General features: G+C 29.9%; 1 protein-coding gene and 1 non-coding gene across 2 annotated transcripts in view; one reads left to right on the top strand and one right to left on the bottom strand.

The window, feature by feature from the left end:
- Positions 1–13,606, top strand: part of LOC133171812 (integrator complex subunit 2-like) — a 275,651-nt gene that overhangs the window by 197,219 nt on the left and 64,826 nt on the right. The gene's annotated exons all lie outside the window — the stretch shown is intronic.
- Positions 10,011–10,082, bottom strand: Trnam-cau (transfer RNA methionine (anticodon CAU)). The gene has a single exon. It is a non-coding gene; the product is annotated as a tRNA-Met (tRNA).

Here is a 13,606-nt window from a genome sequence, read left to right as displayed (position 1 = left end):
TTTCTTCAGTCGCAAAAATTAATCGTGGCGGATTGATTTCAAACTGACGAATCGCGAATAATAGTTGGTTTACAGTATATATGTAGATTTCTGACCAGGGATCAAGAAAAATAAAACGTTTTTAACTTCTGACGTCTTTTTAGTCTTCTGTATATAAATAGAGCTACTTGAATAAAAATGTTTCAAGAAAATGTTATTTTTATACGATTAACCGGTTAATCTGTCAGAACGTCCTGCGGATAACCGATTAGCAATTCTGTATTCGATTGCCAACCCTAAATTACAGATATACTTTCGGAAAAAACAATTGTTGCCATCTGATCATGACTAATTTTAATCAATGTATAAGTTGCCTTCGATTGACATGCATTATACATGATTGATTCTGTCCTATTTCATGTAATCTATGAATTGGACATGTTTTTTCTGATGCGGAGCATATTGTACTGAATAAATTGAGAAAACAAGTGAATGAAATCTTACTCACGAGAATTATTTTTGAAGAAGAAATTTGAATTTGCAATATTATTTTATGAAGAACTGGCTTCTTTTGATGTGAAGAACCAGAAAATTGCAAATACCAACATTAATTACAATCGAAAATCTTTGATAAGATTCTTGCATGTCATCTGTGACAAGTACAAAATCTGCTTCAGGACAACGTTGAAAGTGCTAACCTTTATACCAATATAATAGAATAAACTTACCCAGATTCCATATGTGCCGCAATTAGGAAAAAATTAAACATTACGATGTATTAAGTATGCATGTCTGTTGCAGGTGGGCATGTCGATATTCCAGCGGGTTTCCCTTTTCGATATCCTACTTAACAAGTTCTTGAGAATTTTGCTATACTCTTGCTTTGCTTTATTATCAGATAATTTTGTTAAAAATATTATAAAAATTGATTTGCCGACTCTTAATAATTATTTGAAAATAATTTGATAAGATTTAGAATATCTAATGTAAACATATTAGAAGGTTTAAAAATATTAATCTCAAAGAAAACGAAGAGGCTGACTGAGAATTGTCTCTCAGGGTATAACAAAATTTCAATATTGGACACAATTTTCTGATTTTGTTAAACTTTTATTAAAAAACACTGTTGTAACATAAACTAATGGCTAGCCACACTAACATCATAGTTATGAAATGACATAGAAATTGACAGTCTATTTTAAAAATACTTTTTTGAGGAAGATATCCTATCAAAATAGGAAGTTATTTTTAGAAGAAAATCCTCATTGTAATGTACTTTGGATGAATATGTTTTGTTTTAACAAAACCGACCGTTGTATGTGAACATCTTTTGGGTACATTTCTATTTAATACGTGCTGTCAGCAGTGCACTAGTTCATGATCACACAAATACATAAAAAAGTACAGTGTGAATTTAATACATACATTAAGGTCAGACGATACGTTCCTCAAATATCTGTTATGTATATCTTCGTAAAATATGAAAAATATTCAAAATTTTGAGGTTTTTATTATTTCTTAACCAGTTTCTAATCGTCTTTAAAAAAAATCCATACACTATAAAATTTGATATTGGCAAATTAAATTTTTTCCAAAAGGATTTTACAAGAAAAACTATCCTCTGGTATTATGCACAAATCTCTGGTAAGGTACCTCAATTTTTTGGGAGTAAACATGTTTAAGTACCAATACTTCAATGACAAAATCTTGGAAAAAATTATATATTTTTGAGGAATGTATCATCTGTCCTTAAAAAAAATCTCTAATGTCATTTTTAGTCCATTGATTACAAAAACTGATTACATACAGTGTACTAAAGGCACTTGATTTAAAAATAATTTGCTAAGGTTTTGGAATGTCATATATATACGAATGTAAAAACAAACAAACAAATGATTGTTGATTTTGTCAATCGAATATATAAATTTCAAATATTCTTTTTCAATTCCATTTAATTAAATTTAATAAAAATTCAGATAATTTTAACATATTTTCAATGGGAAAAGTTGGAGAACACGAACAGTAATCAATGTCTTAAGTTCTATAAACTTTAATCGTTACCAGAATAAAAACACCGAACTCAAAAAGAGTTTTTTTTTTTTTTTAAAATTATTTAGATCGCATCTAAATAATTAGATGCGATGGAGGAACTATACCCTTTCGACCGGTAAAAGCAACCTCGCGCCCTTTGTAATGATCAGGTAAGCCCAATAATCCATAGTCAAAATCAGTCTTCAAACAATAGCCCAACACATTAATGTTAAAATTTGTCTCAACGATAGGTTGTATTTGCAATCAAGCTCTGTATAAAGACCATAGAATTCGCGAGATGCTCTCTTAAAACGAGAGTGCTGAAAGGCCTGCAACAATGATTTTTTTTGTCAGTAACTTGCCTCGGTTAAAAAGTTATCTTACTTGGAACATGCAATTGTGCACTGATTCAGTTAAGAGACATGAGCAACATACGTGTATGCCAGCGATAGTGGAATATTACTATATCAAAAGGATAAGTTTACAATGGAAAAGCTGAAGTCGCCCTGTTTGTCAAAAAAGTTTAATTGTTAGTTTCTTATGAATGTCCATTATAAGTAAACATATTCATGACATAACATTACAAAAAATTTATATTTGAAGATTGACTGATTGATTCTTGTTTTACGTTTCTTGCAAGAAGCAAAAAACTTTGACCCAGAGAAGTTCAATTTCAAATAGGAAAATATGCACCCCAAACAAAACTTATGGTATATTATATTCCATAGCTGCTAAATACGTATATTGATAGATAAAGTCAAACAATTAAAGTTGCACTTTCATTGGGAAATTCAAAAATGCTGTTTAAAGTCAACATTTTGCAAATTCTATGGTCGGTAAATATATGTAGGCCTTGTTTGAGGATGCATTTTCGTGTTGGGTCAAATATTGCCTGACATCTTTCATACATATTGTTGGGCCATTATTTTCACACTGAATTGTCTACAGAATTTTATGTTTACCCAGTCATGACAAGGAGCACACGGTGGATGTGACCGGTCCGCAGGGGATGCTTACTCTTCCATAATACCTGATCCCTTATCTGTTTTCCGAAGTCCGTTATGGCTCTGCTCGTAATTTGTATAATTGTGTAATGGTTAAGGGGCATTTAGATAAACGCACTGAAGACCTCAAATAATAGAATGACCTGACTTCCCTTGGCATAGACTAGCCCAAGGGTATATAAAGCGAAGCTTTGGGAAGTCAGGCATTCAGAAGTTAGCTGAAGAAGCCGACAGCTGAATCAGAAGCCGGAAAAAGAATAGTCGAATAAAGAAGTAGTAAGGGTAAGAATAGAAGCCATAGAATAGAAGCACCAGTGGTAAGTAATCCTAGGGAATTGATGTTAAGTTCTGGGTGTTGTAAATCTGAAGAAGATTGAGACACCCAGTTCTTTCCTATCAATAGGAACCTAGGAGGAGAAACACGGTGAAAGAACCATACCCAGTCCCCATCTCTAGATAAGAGGAAAAAATTTTAATACTGTGTGATTTACCCTCAGACAGAGCGGTCTTATCAATCATTGCAATTATAAACTCAGACAGAGTAAGAGGAAAACTTAGTATCTTTCTCTTGTAAGAACCCAATCATACACGTTACAATTGTTTAAATTTTGAGAATGATCACTGTTATCTTCACATCTCATTTGGAATGGTAATGTTTTGATTCCAATAGAAAGTACTCGAAGTCTGTAATGAACTTATAACATGCAAATTATGCGAACAAATGTGATACATGGAGAATCAAAACGGAAATATGCATCTATGGATAATAATTGGTAGTGATAAGCAAACGTGATGATATTGTATACAAACGCATCAAAATACACAAATAGTAAATTGAATTAATTTAATCCAGGTCTTCCCCTACGTATACAGTTAATAGATCACAACAAACATATATCCAAGAGTCAACAGATAGAATTTCTGCATTTCTGCTTTTGGCTGCATATACATGTAATTGCATTTTTTAATACCATGAAGGTTTAACTACCGGACATTGATCAATTCCAGTCAATGTTTATTATCTTTAACAAGTTAAATTGTCCAAAAGTCGTCTATAAAGAGTTAGATTTAGAAAAGGTGAAAATGAATACTGTATTACTAACTGAATAGTACCTGTTTAAGGGACATGGAAATACCATTGACTTGACGCTTACAATTATTATTATTTCTATAAAACTTATCTAGCGTTCTCTACAGAAATACTCTGAAGCGCTTGTCAATCTAAAATCGCATTTATTACTCTGATGAGATCAGTATGCGATATCTTCCAATCTCAAAGTAGACATATAACAGAATCAAACCTTTATGTATTTATTATGAGAGTACGATTTTGATAAACATAAGAATATATAAAATATAGTGTGGTTTGTATGCACAACAATAAGTAAAACATTTTAAGAATAAAGATTACAGACGTAAAGTAATTTGCGATTTGAAAACAAATTAAAATTGATACTGAAATTTAAACATTAAATATATGTCTTAAAAGATGTAGTTTCAAGTCCCGTTCCACAAGACTTTTGAAATCTAAGTAAAATTGGAAGTTCGTGCCACACGGTGTTGCTTCAACCACGTCAAACCTTCTCGTATTATATGATTCTTTGCGCACACCCGGTTTTACAAACATCAGCTATACGGAATGTAGTGTCCCTAATTCCTTTAGGTATTGTTGTGCAGTATTGTACAACGTCTTAAAGGTATGCAGTAGGATCCTGTAAAGGGTACATTAATTTAAAGGTAACCAGTGGAAGGATACAGGACCGTCAGTGATGTTATCATGATCCTTTGTTCGAGTAACAATTCTGTCTGCAGTGTAGCCTCTGCATCACTGATCCCAGTATATAAAGAGCATTCTCATAGTCTAATCTCAAAACATAAAAACACACTAAATAGGGTCTAGCATGCGTCTTTGGAAATGAAGGAGCGAATGCTCAAGTCTTCAAAGAAAGTGTTATCCAGCGCTGACACAACATCATGATTAACATGAAGCAACAGTCTCTGTAAAGGCCCTATACGCAGACTGTAGGTGATTCATTTCCATATGGGTCTTTAGTCTGCCTAAGATTACTTCCTCCAATATCTTGTAAATGAATGGAAGTTAGATACTGGCCTGAAGTTCTTAAATTTGCCGTTATGCAAGCTTGGCTTATTGATAAGAGGAAGGGCAATATAATGGTAAACAGGAATCTGAAGCTTTTCTATGCTTCACAATTGACAAAAACAAGAAAACTTCAAATCTGAAAAAGAACTGAGAACATGATAATAACTTTTATAATTGATGAAGAACGCTTTACCTGAAATATCGTATTGTAATTATATAGCCCCACTGTTGGAAACGTTTATTTATATTAAGACGGGAATTTTTAACATATTTTGAAAAAACACTTAAAATTATGCATAGATAGAAATATAGGTTATATTCAAACTATGTTTAAATGATAAAATAATATAAATTCTTAAAAAACATTTTGGTCGTCTCCGTATTTAATGTTTTTACAGAAATTGCAACAAAGAATTGAGTTCAAGAAAGCATGGCCAGTACCGATGCTTCTTTACATTCAGTGCAGTAAACAATATATACGTATTCTTTTAAAAAGCAAAACTAAACAAATGAAAGCCAAAAAATTAAATCAATCTAAATACGTTTTTTTCTACTACATTAACTGAAGTTTTTTTTTTCATATTTTACTCTAAGCAAACTAACGGGTCTGCAATTTTTAATAATTGATAGGGTATATACGGTATTGTAGAGTAATAAGTTCCCTCCTTTATTTATAAAATATTTACTGATTAACACTAATTTATTTCCTGTTGATAATTACAATTGATCTCTAATTTTGGGGAAAAAAATTCACAGCACACTTTTGAAACAGACAATCAAGAATAAATTCTGATGTATAAAAAATACTATTTTTTTTAAAAATAAATCAATAAATATTCTGAAACATCATCTTTATTTTAATTCCATACTCGTGTCATATGTCCCTAACAAACTCCTTAAGAAAGTTTGTAGAAAATGGATTTAATTTCTTTTATTGCTTAGTGAAAATATAACAATATAAAACAACGATCATTTCACAGTTGCCCAAATCACACAGTGTTGCAAATAAATGATAAAAACGCACTTGATTAAAATTGAATTTATATTCCTCTTATTTATGACACTAGAAAATTTAACACTTAACATTTAATACTGAAATAAAAGCATGAAATATGTTTGAGAAAAGATATGTTTGTACAAACATTTTGAGGAATATGTGTTAAATAAAAAAAAACATTTAAGGTATGTTATATCATGTTGCTTAACCAAACTTTGTAGCACTTGGAGGAAAAAGAAAATTATGATTGTAATATCTGTGATCACTCTGTATTATTTTAAAGAATTTTTAATTATGTTTTAAATACCTTTCTTCGTTTCTACTTTTAAAAAGATAAATGATTACATTCTTTCCAGATGCTTCTTATCGACAAAAAAAAAATGAAATAGTATTTTTCAGGATTTAAAACGATGTCTTTATTTGTATCGAATGCAATAATATTCTTTGACCACATGCAGGACAGATATGCTGAAAATGTTAATTGCATGGTTCATTTTAGTGTCTACCACTTCTGTATATCAAAATGTGTTGATAGAATACGAGGGTCATCCAATAAATAATGCAAAAGGTTATCTAGAAAGATGAAAAATATGTTATACATTTTCTTAATATTTTCAATCCCTCAAAGTATCCCCTATAACAGACTCAGTATGTTTATGTCACAACTTAAAAAAAAAGAGAGAAGGAAATTCGGTGTCATTTGGATATTTTTAAATAAGTGAAGATAACGAACAGCCATCGATCTAAAAAAAAAAACAAAAAAACCCTACAAACAACACAAATTTGTAAACAGGGCATAAACAAGGACTCCATGAAATTGTAGAAGTGGGATCAGGTGTTTAGGAAGCATCCCTGTCGATCCGTCACACCCGCCATGAGCCCTGTGTATTGATCAGGTAGACAGGGTAATCCGTAATCAATTTAAAAGTATTTAGTATAAAAACAAAGGCCTATCAATTGGTATCAAATATGTCCAAAAAAGTTAGACGTTGAAGATATAGAGAAATGATTTGCATATTACATATTTTTTATTGTCTTGACCTAAAAAAGATGTTTCAAGAAAAAAATAATGTAGTTACTCCGAAATTGGGGAGGAAAAACCTTAAAAAGAAAAAGAAAATTGGCGCTTTCTATGACCACATACTAGTACCTTCAAATTTCAACAAGATACTAGTATTTTGGATATGGTATTGTCGTGTTTAGCATGTTGTTTATGTAGAATATTATGATTCAGCTGAAAGGTGCTTCTGGAAAGTTTTCTTGATAGACAAGAAAGAGACAGACATCTTTTTATCTATACATATATCTGTTTATTTTATTTCCAGACTTCACATAAGATAAATATGTCGAATAAATGTGAAAGAGAAAAAAAAATTAGCAGAGCGTGGTTTCGATCCACGGACCTCTGGGTTATGGGCCCAGCACTCTTCCACTGCGCCACTCTGCTGCTTCAAATTTCTTTAAAATGAATTATCTTATATTTCCTATTATTTCAAGTGATTGCATCAGACATTCTGTCAGGCCCAAATAATCGATCAACGCGAAGAAGTATTTAAGAAATTTAAATGCACACTGCTGGTAAAGTACGAATCGTAAATTATTGATTTCGGACACTCACTACTATCGGCACCTGTGAATTGTCTTGTTCAATATTATATATATATATATATATATATATATATATAAATTATATAGCAAATTTACCAAATAGTTAATCGATAGAATTGTTTTCACACCCGAAAAGTGCTCAACATCAAAATATACATATAAATAGCTTTTTGCATCGTGTTTTTCACGTACTCGCATTCGACACATAGAGGGTCGAATGACTAATTAGACAGGTTACTGAAAAAATCTAGCTTTAATTAAACGTTATTGAATACTGTTAAAATATTAGATACAAAAATCAGATTTCAGGAAAATAATGTACTGTAATTTGTGTATAACATGTAAACTGCAAATATGAATATGTCTAATAATATACATTGAACAGGTGTAATTAAAGGAGATACTGATTTTCTCCTTATATTTATTCAACTAACAAGCAACTTTACTGCACAAAAATAAATCGAACATCAATGATCACGTCTTTATCCAATATACTGCTATGTCTTAACGTATAATTGAACTATTCTGCCTCACTGATGTAAGCCTATAGTGACGTGTGTCCGAAATCAATATTTTCTCGATTCGCATTTTACCAGCAGTGATTGTAGACCATGGAATAAAAAAAAATCAGACAAAAAACTTGTATTTTTAAATGTAATTCGGTTACTCTTACGAAACCTTAAAACACCAAATATTCCTGTGTCGGTTTGTATTTTCTTTTTTACAAATCTTATTTTAAACAAGCTTTGTGCAAATATTTTAACAAATCTTTTCAAAACATTTAATATTAATGTACAAATGATATTCACCTAATATGGATGACTTACAAGTCTCTTTTTAAATTTTAAGAAATAAAAGCTGATCAACATTTAGTTTTTCTTAACTTTGAAAATATTGTTAAAAAATTCTGAATTTATGTCGCAGTAGAATTGATTAATTTACAATATATGAATACTAATAATAGTGTTATCATTTTTTCAATGATTGAAATTTCTCATTCTTTTTCGTACGTGTTGAACGTATTCTATCCAAATATTTTGATAGGCTGAAGTGGAAGACACTCAAAAAATCGAGATAATTACTTTCAGCATATCTTTTATGTGGTATATGAATATTGCGTTCGATTCAAATTAACACATCTCTATTATCCTAAAACTACAACTACAAAATTAGCTAATTGTGCTCTTTTATTAGCTGTAGATTTTCTTCTTAACTAACTATAAAATTGATTTGAATGCCATTTTCTTGTATCAAGCGTAGAAATATGCATGAAAAACTCGCGCTAAAGTGATGTCACAATGATACTACAGAGACGCAGCGAGAAATGCAAACATTGAGTATGTTTTTGGTGCTTTAAAATATGTAAAATGTAAATATAAGGAATATTTTTAAGCTTAGTGTGAATTATTGGTGTGTAAATCACACACACTTGCACGTTTGCATTTTTTTTTCAATGACTGGTACAAAACTTAAAAACATTCCTTAATGATGTGCGTCTTCAACATTTATTTGCACCATTGTGTAATTTTTAGAACTGTGAAATTATCGCTTATATTTCGAAAATGATAAAAGAAATTAAACCTATTTCTACAAACTTTTGTTATGAGGTCCGATTTGCTTTCACTGATTCATATTAGAATATATTTCGTTCTTTATGAGATTCTTTTGGTCACGTGTAAGGAATTGAAAAAAAAATGAAAAAAATATTTTTAAGCATATCCATACACTAATAAAAATATTTTCTGAACCTGAAAGAATTATATTGGATAAAAGTGTAAATATTCATGCTCAGTGGTGGGGTACCAGCGATTTACCTCTCGGAAAAAAACGTTGGGGTAAATTTTAAAAGACAACGGAGTGCTGATGAAATCACAATTGCCTAAAAATGGGAAAACACATGAAATTAAGTATTTAATAACCTCATCTTGGTATAATGTAAACAAATTTTACAAAGTGTCACGGTTAAAGATAAATATATTACATGCATGCGTAATGATTATAGAAAACAGAAAAAAAAAGTCGTTATAATTTGGTAGTGAAGATAACGAACTGAAAAATCATATCTGACCATTACCTTCAGATAATTTTGATTTGGAAATCTCGTGCCTAGTATGTTATATATTTAGGATATCAAAGGTTTAGTTGAAAGGTGCTTCTGGTCATTTTTAGGAAGTATTATTAGTGAGAAGCAAGAACGAGAGAGGTATCTGCTTACATATTTCTGTTTATTTTAATACCAGACTTCCTATAAGATAATGTGCTCGTAAATGTGATAGAGGAAAAAAAAAATTAGCAGAGCGTGGTTTCGATCCACGGACCTCTGGGTTATGGGCCCAGCACGCTTCCACTGCGCCACTCTGCTGTTACAAGTTTTTCTGAATTGAATTGACTTATATTTACTATTATTTCCAGTGATTGCATTAGACATTTCGTCAGGCCTATTTAATCGATCAATGCAACGAAGACTTATTTAAGAAATCTAAGATTTAAATGTAGATCATTCAATAAAGAAATTAAACAAAAAGGCTGCTGTAATTTTTGAATTTAATGCGTTTATTTTTACGAAATCTTAAAACACCAGAGATCAATATGTGAATATATACAGATTTTTTTTTCTTTTTTCCACAAATTATTTTTAAACAAGTTCAATGTCAATATATTGACAAATCTTTTCAAAAACATTTTTGTTTAATTTTAATGTACAAACGATGTTTACCTAATTTGGATGACTTACATGTCTCTTTTTTTTAATTTCTAAGAAATGAACACTGATCAACATTTACTTTTAAAACTTTGCTTAACTCTTTCTGAATTATCTCGCTTGAATTGGTTAATTTACAAATATGAAAACTAATAACAGTATCTCAATTCTCTTTCTATTACTTACCTATTAAACATATTCTATCAAAATAATTTGATATACAGATGTGGTAGACACTAAAAAGAACCATGCAGATAATCCCTTTCAGGATATCCTTCATGCATATGATCTAAGACTATAATTGCATTCGATTCAAATTAACACATCTCTATTATTCTATAAATACTATTTCATATTTTTAATAAGTGTCGATAAGAATCTGTCTTAAGCATGACAACACAAAAATGTAATCAATTATGTGTTTAAAAAAAAGATACGAAGAAACGGAAAAGTATTTGAAATATCATTAAAAGTTCTTTGAAATTATGAAGTTGTGGTCAGAGATATTACATTCATTATTTTCCTTTTTCTAAAAGTGGTACAAACTAAGATTAAACAACATGATATAAATAACTTAAATATATTTAGCGTTTTTAAATATCCCCCAAAAATGCCCGTACAACCTCAAACATATTTGGTGCTTTTATTTCAGTATTTAATGTTTAATTTTGTAGTGTCATAAATAACAGGAATATAGATACAATTTCAATAATGTTTGTCTTCAATATTTATTTGCACCTCTATGTGTCATTTGTGGAACTTTGAAATTATCGATTTTTCTTATATTATTACAATTTCACTAAATGGTTAAAAAAAATTAAGGAAGCTCTTAACACTAACAAAAGTGTTTTTTGGAGAAAAATACATCATATAAAGGTGTGCATGTTGAGACTATTTAATTCATTTTCAACATAGGGTACCTGCCTTATTTCGGCAAGAAAAATGTTCAAAGACAATGGACTATGCGTGAAGGGAAATCACTGTTGTTTACCAACATTGGGGGAAATTAATGGAAATAATGAATTCAATTACTTATTCTTGGTCTAATATAATGCCACGAATATTTTAATCCATTACAAATTATGTAATTAACTATAAATTACCATTTTTTCTATCTTACTTCTAAGGGCAGATCACTCTAACTTTATAAAACTACCCTACAATTAGAACTCTTTAGTGTGCAGTGTTTAGAGCTTCCTTAAATCTATTTTCTACAAACTTTTATTGTGAGGTTTGATTTGCGTTTTACAGATTCAAATTAAAATGCATTTCGTTATTTAGGAGTTGTTTTTGTCACACGTGAGGAATTAAAATAAAGATGATATTTTGGACCCTCCATACACTTATAAAAATAAGTTGTGGACTTTGAAAAAAAAAATATAATTTGCAAATAATTATGTTCAATAGGGTTCCAGCCATTTACCTCTTGGAAAACAAAAAAAAAAAAAACAAAAACAAAAACAAAGGAGTACTGATGAATGAAAATCACTATTGCTTGAAAATGGGAGACACAAAAAATTAAGTATCAAAATACGTCATTTTGGTCTGATATAATGTTGACAAATTTTACAAAGTATCACGGTTATAGGTAAATATACATGTGTATTATATATTATGATTAAAAAAAACGGAAAAGAAAAGTCGTGGCCATTTAGATATTTATGTAAAAAGGTGAAGATAACGAACAGAAAAAAAACCACACATACTACTACCTTTAGATTTCAACAAAATAATTTTGATTTGGAATTCTCGTGCCTAGTATGTTATTTATGTAGAACATCAATGATTTAGTTGAAAGATGCTTCTAGAAGCAAAAAAGAGGGAGTTACCTATTTATATATCTGTTTATTTTAATTCTGAACTTCACATAGGATTATGTGAATAAATGTGAAAGCGAAAAGAATTAGCAGAGCGTGGTTTCGATCCACGGACCTCTGGGTTATGGGCCCAGCACGCTTCCACTTCGCCACTCTGCTGTTATATTTTTTTAAATTGAATAAATTTATATTTTCTAATTATTTCCAGTGATCGCATGTTGCATTAGACATTTTATCAAGCCTATTTAATTGAATAATGCAACGAAGAGGTGTTTACGAAATCTAGGATTTAAATGTAGATCATACAATAAAGAAATTAGACAAAAAGGCTGCTGTAATTTTTGAATTTAATACATTTATTTTTACGAATCTTAAACCACCGAAGGTTAAAATGTATATATATATACATTTTCCCCCTTTTTTACAAAACTTATTTTATGCAAGTTCGATGTTAATATTTTGACAAATCTTTACTACACTTTTTCTTTAATTTTAATGTACAAATGATGTTTACCTAATATGGATGACTTAGTCTCTTTTTTTTTATTTCTAAGAAATAAACACTGATCAACATTTACTTTTATTTACTTTTAAAACTTTGTTCAACTCTTTCTGAATTAATCTTGCTTGTAAAATTGGTTAATTTACAAATATGAATACTAATCAGTGTTCTTATTTTTCCAATGATCTCAATTCTCTTTGAATTTTTTACTTAATAAACACATTTTATCAAAACATTTGATATACTATACAGAAGTGGTACATACTTAAAAAAAACAACCATGGATATAATCACTTTCAGTATGTGTTTCATGTGGTCTAAGACTGTTATTGCAGTCGATACAAATTAATAAATGTCTATTATTCTAAAAATACTATTTCATTTTTTTTTTTTTGAATGAGGGTCAATAAGAAACTGTCTGAAGCATCCGGAAAGAATGCAATCTTTTATCTTTTTTAAACTAGGAACAAAGAAAATCCCTCAAAATGCTTGTACAAACATATCTTTCCTCCACATATTTTTGCCTTTCGATTCAAATTAACACATCACTATTATCCTAAGAAAAATATTTCATATTTTTAATGAGTGTCGATAAGAAACTATCTTAAGTATCTGGAAAGAGTGTCATAATGTATTTGTTTTAAAAATAAAAATTAAGAATATCCCTCAAAATGCACGTACAAATACATCTTTCCTCAAACGTATTTGATGCTTTTATTTCAGTATTGAATGTGTTATGTTAAATTCTGTAGTGTCATATAAATAACAAGAATATACATACAATTTCAATAAAGTGTGTCTTCAACATTTCTTTGCACCATTGTGTGATTTGCGAGAGTGTGACAATTTCACTAAATAGTATAAGA

The sequence above is a fragment of the Saccostrea echinata genome, unplaced genomic scaffold (genome assembly GCF_033153115.1).
Source record: "Saccostrea echinata isolate AGI-Se365-2 ecotype Australia unplaced genomic scaffold, CSIRO_AGI_Sech_v1 ptg000054l, whole genome shotgun sequence".
Taxonomy (NCBI): Eukaryota; Metazoa; Mollusca; class Bivalvia; order Ostreida; family Ostreidae; genus Saccostrea; species Saccostrea echinata.
The sequence above is the reverse complement of the archived record's forward strand: the minus strand, read 5'-3'. Positions and strand labels throughout refer to the sequence as shown.